This window comes from Protopterus annectens, chromosome 14.part0 (assembly GCF_019279795.1).
Source record: "Protopterus annectens isolate FY-2018-M chromosome 14.part0, PAN1.0, whole genome shotgun sequence".
Taxonomy (NCBI): domain Eukaryota; kingdom Metazoa; phylum Chordata; order Ceratodontiformes; family Protopteridae; genus Protopterus; species Protopterus annectens.
Genome location: NC_056748.1, coordinates 220,093,141 through 220,109,828, shown reverse-complemented (window position 1 = coordinate 220,109,828; position 16,688 = coordinate 220,093,141).

The following is a 16,688-nucleotide window of genomic DNA, read 5'->3' as shown; positions in this document are numbered from 1 at the left end:
GAAATAGGATACAAAAACAACAGCTACCACAATTACCTAAAGTATTGAAAGCAGTAAGGGAGAGAAGGGCAAATTGCAGGTACCTCTGAAGGCTGGTGTCTAATTTTTCCCTTCACTGATGGGATGTGTCATACTTTAACACAACGTCTACCTTGTGCATTAATTTGTCCTGTTTTATAGTATTATGGATGCCAGCTATTACAAGAATGACAAAAGTTTTATTTTTATTTTTATTATGCTGCCCTATGAATCCCTGCTCCAAACAATTTTCCAACTCTGTCTAGTGAGGAGAAAAAAAGACTAGGAAATTAAAGTTGGTGAGAATAAAGTGGCATGCTGATAGTAGGTAAATAGGCCAACCATGTGGAAAAAATATTTAGTTTTAAACCAGTTTAGCTGAATATACGGATACTAGGAAGTTTAATAAGATTTGCATGTGGGTGTTTTTGATAGCCTTTATTCCTTGTGCTCAGCCATTCAAATTATGATGCTATAGACAATGAATATTTTGTTGCTGAACAGATGCTGTTGATTCACGTGTTTGGGAAAAACTTGGAAAAGATATGCAAATGCTTTTATTGATAGCAGACAAGTTTCCCAGAAATTAAAAAAATAATAATATTCTGTGGAGGGATAAAGCTTTCCACACCACTGATGCAGTGCTCTACATTCCCCTGAAACACTCACCTTAATATAATTAGTTCTCAGAGGCCTGCATCTCAGACTAACACTCACACACCTGATTCACACTGGCCTCAGAAAACTGAAACTGTGTGACTTACACTGATCTTCTGGTAAAACTGTAGACAACTACATCTCAGTAAGTAGCAGTTTCATTGCTGAGCTTATGACAAAATGGCCAACTGTAGGTTGTGTAACAACAATCCTTTCATTAATGAATATAGGCAGCTTTCTATGAAACCCTGAATTAACTTAACTGCATTGCTGAGAATTGCTTCATCTAAGGTTTCTGACCTAACTGAAAATGGCTTTGTGGTTGGTGGTAAGATAGGTGGCAATTTTTTGTGCATACTTGTGTTTGAAGGATTTGATTTTGCTTCTGAGTTGTTTGCTATCTTTTTCAATTTACTTTTAGAGGTCAGGATATTAAGTTTGTTTTAATGGAAAATGTTTCTTGTTTATACCAGATTCAACCACATAGGTTTATTCCTGAACATGGTATTGTATTTGTGTCTGAGAGAGAGACTAATTCCTCAGTACTCAATGCATGCTTTTAAGTGAGCAAGAAAACTGTCCACAAATGTAGTACTGTTTGAGAAAGGGATTACTGAGGGGAGGGGGTGTTCAAATTTCATCAAGTCAACAATTATTTGTAAGAGAGTTGCCTTAGCATAGTCTCTAAAAACAAACTAAAAAAAGTTTGGTGGTAAATCAGGTTCTATCCTCATAGTGAATATTGTTGAATAGTAGTCAGAAATGTCCAATGATGGGGTCACAATGAGAGTGGGGCATAGAGGAGTTATATTGGTGAGGACTAGATCCAATGTTTTTAATGCTCTAGCTGGGGTATGAATTAGTTGGTCAAAAGAGCTAGCATTTATGAACTCTAGGAAGTATAATGTATTATTTATTTGGTCATTTATGTTTCCCAGGTAGTAGAAGAATAGTTGAAATCGCCCACTTTTTTTGTTTGTTTATTGACAGTGATTTGGATGTGGAGGAACATAAGGTCATTGTCTCACATTGAGTCTAGATGGGATTTGGCTTCTTAGGAACAGTGAGACACCTCCCTCTAACAGCACAGTATTTTTTGGCTGTGGGTCAAAGAGAGTAGTACGTATTGAAATCCTGCACAGGGGTGGTATCACTACATTTAAACCATATTCAGTAATTATGCAAATTTCTGTGTTTTTGAGGGTCATGAAGGTACCCTGGGAAAAAAGGGGTAGAGGATGAATGAATGGAAGGTCTGTAAGGAAATTTCTTATTTAGGTTTATAGGACTGAGCAGTGCTGCATTTATATAGTATTGATTTTTTTTAAGAAACAAATGGAGTGCTGTGTTGGTGCTGAAAGAGGGCTAGAATCTATGATGACATGGTGAGAAGGGATTGTGGTTGAGGAGGATGGTTAGCAGTTGAGTGGATACGTTCTTCTATGTTTTGAGAGGGGTGATAGAATAGTTATGGGTCTGAAGTTAGAAATATCAGAGAATGGGTAACCTTTGAGTAGTGGGAGGAAGAACAACATTTTCCAAATGGAAGAAAGTATGCTTCCTGAATCTATCTGTTAATTAAGATAGAGACAGGGTAAGCAAAGCTTTCAGCTGCTAGTTTTAGATATTCTATGGGAAGTTTGTGGGGCTGTGTTGGTGACTTTTAGTTTTTTGAGGTATTGTTTGAAGTCAAGCGAATTTTCAGTTTGGTGTGTTGGAGATGAAGGTAGATCTCTGTACTGTGATTAGACTTTAAGAGACAGGTAGCAATATTGATAAATTGTGTGTTGAAGGAACAAGCTACACTGAAGTCAGATTTAGTATGTAGTGGGTTAGGCTGAGAGGGTTTGATTGTGGTCACTTAGGGCATCTGGTAGAAGACCTATATGACTGATGCTGTTTGGGTTATTAGTTAGATTCCAGTCTATTATGGATGATGAGACTGTGGATTTAGTGGGTCTAGTAGTGGAGTTGATTTATTGAGGGAAGTTGAAAAGGTTTATACATGGATGTTGATTTGGGAGTATTGTGGAAGACCACATGATGTTGTTTACATCACTTAGGATGCTAGTGGTATATCGCATGATACCCAAGGGGGAATTTCTTCCAGTATGCTTCAGTCTGGGGTATAAAGGGCTGTTATGCAAATAGACATAGGTTCATAAGTTCATAGGAGATTACTAGGCTAACTGCTTAAGCGCCCTTACAAGTCTAGCCAATATAACCCGGTTTTACCCAATACATGACCCCTAGGGCCAAGAGGATGGCATGGATTTGGGCCTGTGCACTGAGTATCTTACAGCTTGCCCATGTCCATAAGGGACATAGACACTACCCCAGGTGTGAATTTGTGATTCCCCATCCACTGATCCAAATTGCTTTTGAAGAGGGCCAGGGAAGGTCTCTGTTTAATGGGAATAGGAAGCCTGTTCCAAAGAAGGGGAAATCTCTGAGAGACGCAGCTTTCTCTCCAGTATGTTTTGTTTGAGTCACTGACTAAGCTTAGATGCTTAGATTGGGTGACCCTCATGCTGTATGACTTGCAGATGTGTAGCAGCTCCACCAGGTTTGGATTTATGAGTGCCTTGTAAGTCAAGCATAGGTCAGCCCTTAATATTCAGTAAGAGGTAGAGTAAAGAGATAGGGCTTTTAGTATATCCACATAGGACATGTTGTTTACACCCTGTATTTTCTTTGTGAGGAACTTCTGAGGTTGCTCCATCTAAGGTCAAGTACATGCCAACTGTTCTAGATTATTAGTCTAATGAAGGCTGAGTACAGTGGGACTATAATTTCCTTGGATCTGGATGGCATACCGTTACTTATAGGTTGTGCCACATAAAAGGATTTCCTCACCGCTGTGGACACATGGTGACCAAAGTTCAGGCTATCTATCTATCTATCTATCTATCTATCTATCTATCTATCTATCTATCTATCTCTCTATCTATCTATCTATCTCTCTATCTACTTACCTAGATGTGTCACTTCTGTGTCCACTCTAAGGGGCATGCTATTGATGTTGTAATTTGTAGGGGTAGGTGACTTCTCAAAAGGTATGCTAACTCTTTTTTTTTTTTTTGCATTTTAGTTTTAGGGTATGGTCTGACACCAACCATTTGTCTGATCTAGATTCCCCTGAAGGTTAGCTACATGTTGGGGTATTAAATGACTGCCATCAGCTTGCAGTTTTTGGGAATCTTTGTCATCTAGAGGCCTTCCACATTTGCCTTGACTTCAGAGAAGAATATTCCAAACAGGAGTGGTCCCAGTAGTGAGCCCTGTGATACACCAGTAGTAACTGGCCTCTTGCTGGATCTGGATTTACCCACTTTAACACATGTCCTGTCCATGTGCCAATTCACTATCCATGTGGTGACATAGGGATTTATACCCAGTGCTGTGAGTTTATAATACCTGAGTGGGGAATTATGTCAAATATCTTGGCCAGGTCAAGGTAGGTGGTATGGCCTTTTTCAAAGAAATCCACCAGGTTGACTAGGCATGACCTGCCCTTGACAAAGCTGAATTTGGTGGGGTGCAATGTTTAGTCAGTGACTCAAACAAAACATGTTGGAGAGAAAGATGTCTCTCTCAGAGATTTCCCCTTCTTTGGAACAGGCTTCCTATTCCCATTAAGCAGAGACCGTCCCTTATTTATTAGATCCATGATTATTCTTTCCATGAATTTATTTATAAGATTAACTTATGGGTGTGGAATTTCCCCAAGTCAGTAGTTGGTCACCCTTTATGTAGAGGGATGCCTGTTGCTGTTCTTCACTCTACTGGGACAAAGTCAGTCCAAAGGCTGTGGTTAAATCAAGATCCTAATGAACCTGATAAGACCTGATTTAAGTTGTTTAAGAGGCAACCTGGTATATTTCAGGACCCACTGAACCTGAGTTTTTAGCTTTAGAGAGGGTAGTGGCAACCTGTTCTTTGGTGACTATGATGAAAGGAGATACTGCCAGCACAGCTAGCTGGGATTTTGTATATAATTATGTCATTTGTGAATATCAAACTAATTTATATAAGATGCTTGTGTTACAAATGTATTAGAACTGTATGTCATGTGTATATCAAACTGTTCTGTACAGATGTTTGTGTTGAAAAGGTATTTGTAAAGTGCTGTGTTTAAAATATATCCACAATGTGCCCTACTGGAAAAGAACAGAAATGTGCATGCACTATTGTAACTGTTTAAATGTATTTTAACAGAGGAAACTTGAGGGTTAACCTCAATCCAACAAACTTTAGAAAAATATCTGAAATTAAATGACTTTATAGGCTAGGTCATAAAGACAGATTTCAATGAAGCCAGAGATGCAAATTCTGTACTAGGAAGGTTTCTGTATTGTCCTTGGAGTGAACTAATTGCTACTTTTGAAGCATGAAGGAATACAGTTGTTTTATGACTTTCAGCATCTGCCAAAGATCTAAGCAAAAGTTCTTGTCTGTATATTTTTACAGGTAGATGCTAAATGTTGCCAGCTTCTAGCAATGGGGGGTTTGTCCTGCAAACTATAAGTCAGATGAAATTGTCATTCTGCAAGCTGTCCCAACAGTAATATTTTAGATATTATTTTAAGAAGCCTCTGAGTGAGACAGGGCATTCTGCATTCTGTCTTGGACCTGACAACAATGGGAACCATTCACCACAATGTCTGCCTTGCTCTAATTAAGTAAGTTTCTAGGGAATAGTATAATTTCTCTTAGATATAGTCAGGAATATAGTGGAGCTTAGTTTAGATATTTTTTCTTTCTTAATTTAGACTGCCCTGCAATGTTGTTTTAAATATTTACTGTGGTTTTGAACTCTGTCAATGTGACTATATTTAGTATTGTCTTGCTCTTTTATTATTTATTATTAAACATATTTAAACCATTTATTGTGGCTGATCTGTGCAGAGATATTTAAGTTTTGAGAGTACTTGCATATTTATTTGGTGATACTGTGTGGGTCACTCCTAAGAGCCTTGCTCTTGGTCAAACTTCAGTTTGTATTAATATTACACAGTAAAATTGGACACCCTTTGTTAAGAGCCCTAAAGTAGCTGATAGGGAGTGACTGGTGGCAGTGATAACTAGAAGGGGGTATAGCTATAAACCTGTGTATCCTTTCCCAAGTGTGTGTGTGTGTGTGTGTGTGTGTGTGTGTGTGTGTGTGTGTGTGTGTGTGTGTGTGTGTGTGTGTGTGTGTGAGCTACTTGGGCAGGGGCACAATGCAGTGGTTGGAGAGAGGGTAATGCAGGTCTGGGATTAGTCACTTAGCTGAGATCTCGACTACATAATTTTGCCAGTGGGGAGCCTTATTGGGGATCTGGAGAAAGAGGGAGAAACCAGCCCCGGACTGACTGTGGTCTCTGTGTGCTCTTAAGGGAAATTGCTTTTGATGCAGAGAGCTGCATCAGGAAATACTGTGTATGTACCTGTTATCCTTTCCATGAACATCCCCCACTTTTGCCAGTGGTGAGGATTGAGGATCCTTGATTACTGGTTGGCATTAGAGGGCCTTCAGTGATAATCAGCAGTGGAGTGGTGGAGCGTATTTTTTTGGGAGAACTGGGGGTGATGGGGAGGTGAAATTTGAGCTAAATTTGTTGGCCAGAAGATTTGCTATGTGTTCCAGCTGAGTATAGGTGATGCCATCTACAACTAATTCTGCACATTGTTGGGTGTTGCCCTTATGACTGCAGACATAACTGAAACATGCCTTATGGTTATCCTTAGCTTTGGAGGCTATTTTTACCTCAGAGTTTGCTTTCAGACCCTTGACTATTACCCTGGGTCACTTGTCTAGAGTAATGAGGGACTTATTTCTCTGTGGTGCACATTTGCTCTTACTTCTTCACATGCTTTTCTTTCTTTTCTTGTACGACCTATTGATACTGGAGGTCCTCCAGGGTGGATTGTTTACACAGGTTGACCTGTTTTTTTTCTGTCTGGTACTGCTACTATATGTATACACATATACATACATATAAATATTTCAAGCATGGGCATTACTACCCTTCTAGCTTGCCATTATACCAAAACACTTGTTCCCATAATAATTGTCCAGGCTGTTCTTAAAAATATCTAAACTAGTCATTGCTTTAATGTAATTCAGTTGTCTTTTCCATGCATCAGCTGCTCTCTCTGAGAACCAATTAGTACACTTCTCATTCCTGTTGATTCTTCTACATAAGTTGTCTGATGATTCTCTTCTACTTTTTGATAACCTCAAACATTCCCAGAGGTGACTGTCTCCAAATGCCCTACATACTTGAATAATATCTCCTCTTAGATATCAATAAGAGACACTGTACAAGTTCAAATATTGTAGTCTTTAATAATACATTTTCACATCCATGGATGCCCTTGGTATATTTCCACTGTACTCTTTCCAGTTTACTTATGCTTGTTTTCTGTAAAGTTTCAATAGTTTTATTTCATGCTCAAGTTTAGGTCTAATTTAACTAACAAAGAATGACTTCATCATTTCTGATTTCACAGACTTTATAAATCTTTTTATACAACCTATAGTTCTCTAACTGTCATGAACCAATTGGTTGATATGATTAGAAAAACTCATAACTGGATCTACACACATACCCTTGTCCTTAAATGAGTCTACAGTTTCAATCAATGTGTGCTGTATTAAATATTCACCTTTCAATGTATGTCTCACAAATCTCATAAGCTTAATTTCGATGTATTTATCATCATATTATTCTCCTGTGCCCAAATGGTCAATTTAGCCAAGTTCATTTGCAGACATGCCTTATCTGTAACATATGTAATCATTTTACCCAATTTCAGATAATATGCATATAGATAGATTACATATGTCACAAGATGGGTTGCAAACTGGCTAAAGGATAGAACCCATAAAGTCAAAATCGCTGGAGCCATGTCAGACTCAAAGCCAGTCACAAGTGGTGTCCCACAGGGCTCTGTCCTGGGACCCCTCTTGTTCAGCATTTATTTCTCAGATGTAAAAGCAAACATGGGAGGGTTGTGGCTGTCAAAGTTCGCAGATGACTGCAAACTAGGCACCATAGTCGATACACCAGCTGATACATACATCCTACAGAAAGGCCTCACTGAAACGGACAACTGGTGCCGGAGTCATGGCCTTAAACTAAATGCCAAAAAATGTATAGTCATCCCTTTTGGGAAAAACAAAGTACCCACAAATTATCACATAGACAGTAACCCACTGAGTACAGAAAAAATAATCAGAGACCTGGGGACCCAAGTTGATAGTGACCTCTCATTTGACACCCACGTTGCCAAAGTGGTTAGAATGACTTTCTACCTTGCCCACCTTATCATGAAGGGATTCACATCCAGATCAAAGGAGGTCATTGTACCCCTATACTCCTCCCTTATCAGGGTCATGATTGAGTACAATGCCCCATTTGGCATGTACCTCACCCGGCACTTGCAACAGCTGGAGAGACCCCAAAAGTACCTCACCAAGAGGATCAAGGGTCTCCAACATATGTCATATGCTGCCAGACTAAAGAAACTCCAGCTCTATTCAGTAGCATGCCGCCTACTCAGAGGTGATCTGTGCCTGACGTACAAGGTCATGTTCAATCAGCAATTGATGGACATGCTCCACCTCAAAAAATCCAAATCCATCAGAACCACGAGAGCTAAAGATTTAAACCTCAGCACAAATATGAATAGGACATGCTGGAGGGACAGATTCATAACTCAGAGGCTTCCCATACTCTGGTACAGAATCCCAGTTCATGTTAGGCAGAGCCCCTCACTAATTCTCTTCAAGAGAAATCTTGACGAATGGATGGGAGATCGTAGGTTTACCCCGGGGGTCATCTCTGTGTCACTACTAGACAGAGGCACAGTAAACTAATTCTATTATGTAAGGGGGTCTTCACTGTGTCACTACTAGACAGAGGCACAGTATTCTAAATCAATTCTGTACACTTTTGTACCATTACATGGGGTGGCGAAAGCCACATCACTATGGCTAGGCTTATAAATGCCCCAGTGCAGATAGCCTAGTACTAAACTATGAAACCTTGAAACTATGACTGTAGAACATCTTAAATGAAAAAACCTGTCCAGTTGTTATATGATACTTGCTGTGTCCTATTTGTAAGCCGGACAGCTATCTATCTTATCAAGAGTACATCAATACCTCGTTGTAATTTATTGATCAGTGTTTTGTGTATGACCCTGTCAAATCCTGAAGTTAAATCTATATAAATTACATCACAGCATAATTTTTCATTCATAGCTGTTACTATACTGTTATAGAACATCATGTTACAGGTGGTAATAGATGTATTTTCAATATATGCATGCTGATACATGGTTTCAAGATCCCGACCTGTCCATTTCTGACAATAACTATCCAGTACTACCTTCTCCATTATTTTTCCACAACATGAAAGTAGACTTAAGGGTCTGTATGACTCTGGGTTTGTCCCACTCCTCTTTCCCTTAAAATACAGGTTTAATAAGTACATATCTCCAGTCTTGAGGAATCTCCCCATATTTATATGACCTAGTAAATAATAGATATAATGGTACCATTAATTCTTGCTGAAGTCTTCTCGTGCCATTATTACTAATTCCGTTTCCTCCCTGTGATTTATTTGGATCCAGTTTGTGCAGTTCTTTTTCAATATAATCTAATTTGATTCCAGTATCTGAGGTTATTTGGATGTCATTCAGACAACTTATCACCCTCTTTGTGGAGCCAAACTGTTTTGCATAAGATTTTGTAGATATAGCTATAATCTGTTGTGTCTGAGAATAAATTTTAGAATCTGCACATGGTTTATCAATTTGTATGTCATTACTCCTTCTACATCTTATGTATCTATAAAAAGGTTTTCTATTATACTCAATATCCTTATATACATGTATTTTAATATTTCTTGATCTTGTCTCACACTATGCTTAATTTGTTTGTCCAGCTTGTTTATTATTTTTTTATTATGGTCATACAGGGCTTTTGTTTATGCCTTTGCATGGGTTTCTGTGTTTTCTGGATTTGGGGGAGCCTGGAATCTAGCTCTGCTATCCCATAATAGGGGGCAATTTACCTTAGAGAAGACCTTAGTTTCTGGGGTTGCACAGGGGGGCTAGTTTTACCTTTATTTCAAGGGAGATGACTTTGTGATCTGACCATATTAGTTATGACATAACACTAGGGAGAGTGCAGCACTCTCCTATATTTGTGAGTACCAGATCTAGGATATCTGTTTCCCTAGTGGGAGTACAGCCAAGCTGCTATAGGAAATTTGAACTTACAAAGTCAAGAAATCATTGGGCCTGCATGTTAGTGATCATGTATGCCTCCCAATTAATGGAGGGGTAGTTAAAATCATCCATGAGTATGGTATCGAACTGCATGGCAAGTGATTCTTGTAACTTCAGGTATGATTTATGGGTTTCCTAGTTCATAATAGGGGCCTGTAGCTAGCAAGAATAGGGTAATGAATTTTTCCCATGCTTAGTTGGACATGGAGTAGCTCAAGCATGTCATATTGTTTTACCAACCTTGAGGTATCCTTATCCTTTATATAGATATACACCTCCACCTTTAGCTCTTTTATGATCAGTGGGTGGTCAGAATTGTCATGAAAGGAGATACTGACAGTCCAGCTATCTGGAATTTTGTAAATAACCATATGTCATTTGTGAATATTAATATGATTTATATAGAAGTGTAACAGAAGGAGATACTACCAGCTCAGCTATCTGGAATGTTGTAAATAATTATATGTCATTTGTGAATACTAACATGATTTATCTAGAAGTGTAACATAAGGAGATATTGCCAGCCCAGTTATCTGGAATTTTTTTAAGTGGTTGTGTGCCATTTGTGAATGTCAACATGCTTCATGTGAGATGCTTGTGTTACAGATGTATTAGAACTGTATGTCATATTGTACATGAGTGCTGAAGAGATATTTTGTAAAATACTGAGCAGAAATGTATATGCATTATTGTACTTGTTTAGATGTACATATTTTAACAGACAAGACTGGAACACAGGAGATTAACTTCCAAATCATTAGAAGAACAGTTGAAATTAAGTTACTTTATGGCTGGGCCATAAAGAAAAGAGTTGTTATATTTCAGTTCCAGTGCAGTAACAGACACAATGCCTAGAATTATAAGTTTTTTGTATTTTCTTGGAAGTGTTTATTGTTTTATGACTTCCAGGATCTGCCTTAGATCTAAGAAGTGCCCTTGTTTATGTATTTTCACAGGTAGATGCTAAATGCTGTTGTTTTTGAGCTTGGAAACTGAATTCAGATGACAAGATATGATGTCATTCTGCAAGTATCCTAGCAGTAATATTTGGGATATTAATTTAACAACTCTCTCAGAGAGTGAGAGAGAGACAGACAGAGCATTTTGTATTGTCTCTGACCTGACAACATCCACTCACCACATCTCCCCGCTTGCTCTGTAAGTAGGTTAACTAGGGTACAGTAATTTCTCTTAGATACAGTCAGGAATATAGTGATGTATAGTTTAGATGTTTTTTTGTATTTATTTGAGACTGCTCTGCAATGTTGTTTGAAATATTTCCTGTGATTTCAAACTCCGATGTGGCTGTGATTATTTACTGAGTATTTTCTTTTTCTTTTATTATTTATTATTAAATCTATTTAGACATTTCATTGTGGCTGAAATTTGTGAGACATATTTAAGTTCTGAGAGTACTTGCATATATATTTGGTGACACTGTGGGCCACTCCTAATATCCTTGCTCTTGGTCAAACTACCACTTGTATTAATAGCAATGTTACACAGTAAGATTGGACACCCTTTGTTAAGGGCCTTAAATTAGCTGATAAACAGTTGGCTGGTGGCAGTAATAACTACTTTATAGTCTGGGCAGAAGGGGGCATAGCTAGTAAACCTATGCCAGCCTTTCTCAGGTGTGTGTGTGTTTCTGTATATAAATCAAACCTGTGTGTGTGTGTGTGTGTGTGTGTGTGTGTGTGTGTGTGTGTGTGTGTGTGTATGTGTGTGTGTGTTTGTGTGTGTGCGCACGCGTGTGTGTCTGTGTGTGTGTGTGTGTGTGTGTGTGTGTATGCGCGTGTGTGTGTGTGCGTGTGTGTGTGTGTGTGTGTGTGTGTGTGTGTGTGTGTGTGTGTGTGTGTGAGCTACTTGGACAGGGACATGAAGCACTGGTTGGACAGAGAGGAGGTCTGGAGGTCTTGGATTGGCCACTCATCTGAGATCTCGACTCTATGGCTGTGCCAGTGGGGAGTCTTATTGGGGATCTGGAGAAAAATGCAGAAACCAGCCCCAGACTGACTGTGGTCTCTGTGTGCTCTTAAGGGAAATTGCACATTACTGTGTGTGTACTTGTCATCCTTCCAATGTACATCCATCACTGGTACTAGTGGTGAGGATTGAGGCTCCTTGATTACTGGGCCAGTGGCTGGGCATCACAGGAATGTATGAAAGGTATAACATTATTAATCTTAGGGGAAGATCAGAATTTCTGCTTTTGAGAAAGATGGAAGTGATTTGTGGTACAGAGAAAGATGAAGGTTATTTTAGGTAGAGTACTGCAATGCCACCCCATGTTATGTTTGTATGGTCAAAGTTTAGTAACCTGTAATCAGGTAGCAAAATCTCTCCAGAGGCTATGTTGGGTTTCATCCATGTCTCAGTCATGCTTAGAATGTCAGGATTGTTTGATTCATTGCAGGAGTGCAGACGGGGGATGCTTTTGCACACGATTATGGCATTTAGATGAAAGAGTTTTAGCATATTTATGTTGGTTGGGTGTTTGTGTGAGGTGTCGATATTGGGTAGGTGGAAGGCCCTGGAACTGCATGGATGTCCACAGTATGTAGACATCAATTGAAAGTAACATAGAATGAAAGAAGACTGATTTGTGCTAATAGCTTGGTAACAGTGTGGTAGCTTGAGATGCTGGGAGTGTGGAGGAAGATACTAAAGTATTAGGAAGTGAAGGAGACTGGGATGATAAAGTTGTGGAATGATGTCAGACTAAGGATGGATTAGAAAGGGGATAACACTAGCTGTAGATTTAATGTACAAGGGTAATGAAGACTGGGTTATGTCGTAGTTGGTGAGCAAAGTAGGGATGAAAAAAAAGTATTATAAAGGTTGGGACTAGCATTTTATTTGGATTAGAGGTTGAGATAAAACTGATGTGAGTAGGGTGATAAGTATGTTACTGATAAAACTGGTGTGAGTGGGGTGATAAGTATGTTACTGATGACACCGATGTGAGTGGGGTGATAAGTATGTTACTGATGAAACTGGTGTGAGTGGGGTGATAAGTATGTTACTGATGACACTGATGTGAGTGGGGTGATAGGTATGTTAGAGATGACACTGATGTGAATGGGGTGATAAGTATGATACTGATGACACTGGTGTGAGTGGGGTGGTAAGTATGTTACTGATGAAACTGATGTGAGTGGGGTGGTAAGTATGTTACTGATGAAACTGATGTGAGCCAGATAATAACTATTTTACTGACAAAACTAATGTGAGTTGGGTGATAAATATGTTACTGATGAAACAGATGTGAGTGGAGGGATGTCTGTTGCTGATGTGACAGATGTGAGTGGGGTGGTAAGTATGTTGCTGATGTGACAGATGTGAGTGGAGTGGTAAGTATGTTGCTGAAGTGACAGATGTGAGTGGGGTGGTAAGTATGTTGCTGATGTGACAGATGTGAGTAGCATTAGAATGATGAAGGTATATTTGTAGAGAGTATTTTGGAGCTTCAGGGGGTTATACAATGCAGTGACTACAAGTCTGACAGGCCTGCATGGGATTTATTTTGGGGTATATGTAGGAATAATAAGTAGGTAGGAGGAACTGGAGGGAGTTTTGCAGTGTTAGGGAATGCTAAATGGAGTGGGCAGTATGTAGAAACTGGTGGTGTGAAGTGATATATTGTTTATGTTTTAGGTTTAATTATGAGGGTTGTATGTTTAGTTATTGTACAGTAAAAATAGCATGTTACAGTTGTAACCATAGCTTGATGAAGTCATTAAAAAGGACTGAGCTTGAAATAATACTGATTCCTATATAAATAATAAAATGTGTGAAATGTACTTTTATAGGCAGTGAGGCTGATGTGATGCTTAGGGATAATATAGCTTCAGTGGTGGATGGCTTATGGGCTTATAACTGAGGTACACTGTGTGAATGCATATAGGAGCTTTAAATTATGTTGCTGATTGTTGCAAGTTAATGGATAGTGGTTATGGTGAGAATGATGAGACTAGAGATTCTGTATTGCATGGCATCAGAGAATTATTCTTCTTTTATGTTATGTCAATATTTTCATTATTTGACTTCAAGGAGAGTGTGGAATATGAACTGAAGCAGACAAAGTGTGGTCACGATAAAGGAAGTTATCCATGGGTAGGGGCAGGCTGGAGAATTTGGGGGTGGGAGACAAGTGAAGCAGGTACAGATATTGATTAAGCGACAGGTAATCAGTGCGTACATGTGCTGTATGGTTCAAACAGCTGCCCATGGTCAGAGGAACAGGTAAGTGTTGCAGAGAATAGTAAGTATCTCAGTCATACTATTTGCTCAGTCTGGAAGAAAATATTGTGTGTAGTCATTTTTTTAGCAGCAAGCTTTTTGTAGCAAAATGAGTTTGGTAGGTAGAGAAGAACAAGATGTACATTAGGTAATGCACAGCTTCCTGCAGCCGTCAATGTGGGCAACTAAGTAAAGAGATGGAGCCAGTAGAAAATAGCATCATTCTAAAAGATAAAACATAGGATTCAGACAGAGAGTGTAAGGTTCACAAGGTCACTCAAATGCACTGGCCTTCGTAGAATGCTCAGACAGGGCAGGTGTACATGTATACTCTATAATGAGACATTAGGATGTCAGCATAGTACATCATGTCATGCCCTGTTGAAAACCCTTGCGTAGTGTTACAACAGATGCAGATCAATGCCTTTGTTGTACATGTCATTGTAGTGTCAATGTTATCTTCTAATTCTTTGCACATGAATTTATACCACTGCTTGCTTAAGTTTCTTCTGTGAGTGGTGACATCTTAAGACATGACCACTTACTTGTGTGATTAACTGTACAGGCCCCAAAGATATTTCCATGATAACAGTGTATCCAGTGACATTCTGCAGCTTGACTTTGTATTATAATTGTGTAAATCAAAACTAATTGCTTTCATTTTTCTCTAAAACAAAATGGAAATTTTTGTCAGCTAAGGTCAGATGTCAAATCAGGACCTAAATCTGGTTGACATTGTTTAATTAGCGATCTGAAAAGCAGATGCTGAAGCCTCCGATTTTTCAAAGCAGTTATGCACTAAACCACAGAAATCATTTACAAGTTTAATAACGGTTTGCACCTGACTTTTAAACGTTGTTAGCCCTTCAGTGAAGCACCTTGGATTCAGTATTACAGGGTAACAATTTTGTGTAAATTTATGGCTCATTTCCTGCTGCAGGATGATGATAGGTACATATTCTTTAAACAATATCTGATCTGAAAAAAGGTTTCTGTGAAAATTTTGGGTTTACAAGTCCATTATTATAATTTAAAATTTCATTGGGCTAAATGAAGTAAAATTAAACCTTTTTTTGTTTTTGCCTTTAGTTTTAGTGTTTACGTTATAGCTATGAATCACTGAGGTGAAATTCAGTTCCTGGGCCCTGCACAAATTTATTCCCGCTGCTTTGAGCATACTGTTATGATGCAGCCACTTCTTAGACAACATAGTCAGAGTGCAAACAAGGATAAAAATACATCTTACCTGAACTACAGTAAAATTCAATTATTTTATGAAGAAAGATGTGACAACATATTTCTACTAAGCAGGTAAGAGTAAGAAGGTTAATAAATCAGTGGTGTCCGTAGCTGTCTAAATGCAAATTGAATACACACACACGTTTTTCATGAAAATAAAATATGCTTCCCAATGTTATAATTTAGCTACTCTGCTAGTTTTTCCAATTTTTTCTTTATAAAATGAATCACTGGTAAAAAGAGAAGGCTAACTTGTGTATACGTTTGGTCTTGTAGTTGCATTTATTATGTAACCTGATGAAGCGCACGTTTGATGTGCGTGAAAGCGCTCGTTTCTTTTACTAATTAAATCAGTTGTTTGTTTTATCTCGTGGTGGTTCCAGTGTTTCTTTCTACTCATTTATTATGAAATTATTATATCTCTGATTTACTTTTGTCATTTGTGGATACGTATTATTTTTGATTTTCCTGAAAGACCATAAGGAACTTGTTCATACAGATATAAAACAATAGATCATCATTTTCAGTCAGAAGTTCCCTTATGTAAGCTTTATTTGAATATGTTGCTTTACAAAAATAGTGCAGTTGTAAATCAGTTTTATTGTACACACCAGTGATTATTTAGACAGAGGAATGAATGGCCAAATATATGTCCGCCTTTATTAATAAACATGTTCTTATCTCTCTAAAATCTGAGGAAAAAGTGAACTGATTAATCAGACATCTGAATGTGCCTTTAAAAATGGTAAAATATTTGTACTTGTGGCTAGTCAGATATGCTTCATATGGAAATGCATTTAAATAATTACAAGTTTTTAAGCCCATTTAAGAATAGTGGTATTTTAAAACTGAATACACATTTTAATGGATATGGCTACTTTGTAATGGGGAGATGGAGAACCAACCATCAAGGTTAAAAGTAAAGTTGTAAAAGACAATGCACTGATATTACATTTCAGAAACTGGAATCCATGAAACCTTAATGGAGCACGGTTTGCTTGAATCAGGAGAAGGACTTCTGTATTATGATTGTGACGAAACAGACATTTGGTAAAAATGCAAAAAGTTTAACTGGGTAAGTTTTATGTTTATGTCAGTCAGGAGTGAGGTACTAGCAGAGTGGTGCTTGAAAGTGTTGTGTTTGCATATCAAGAGTGACTTGAAACCTATGCAGCTGTAGTTAAGGAGGATTATATCAATGGTGTGAGTAATTTACAGGACATGTAATTAGAAGGAATGTTGATTATATT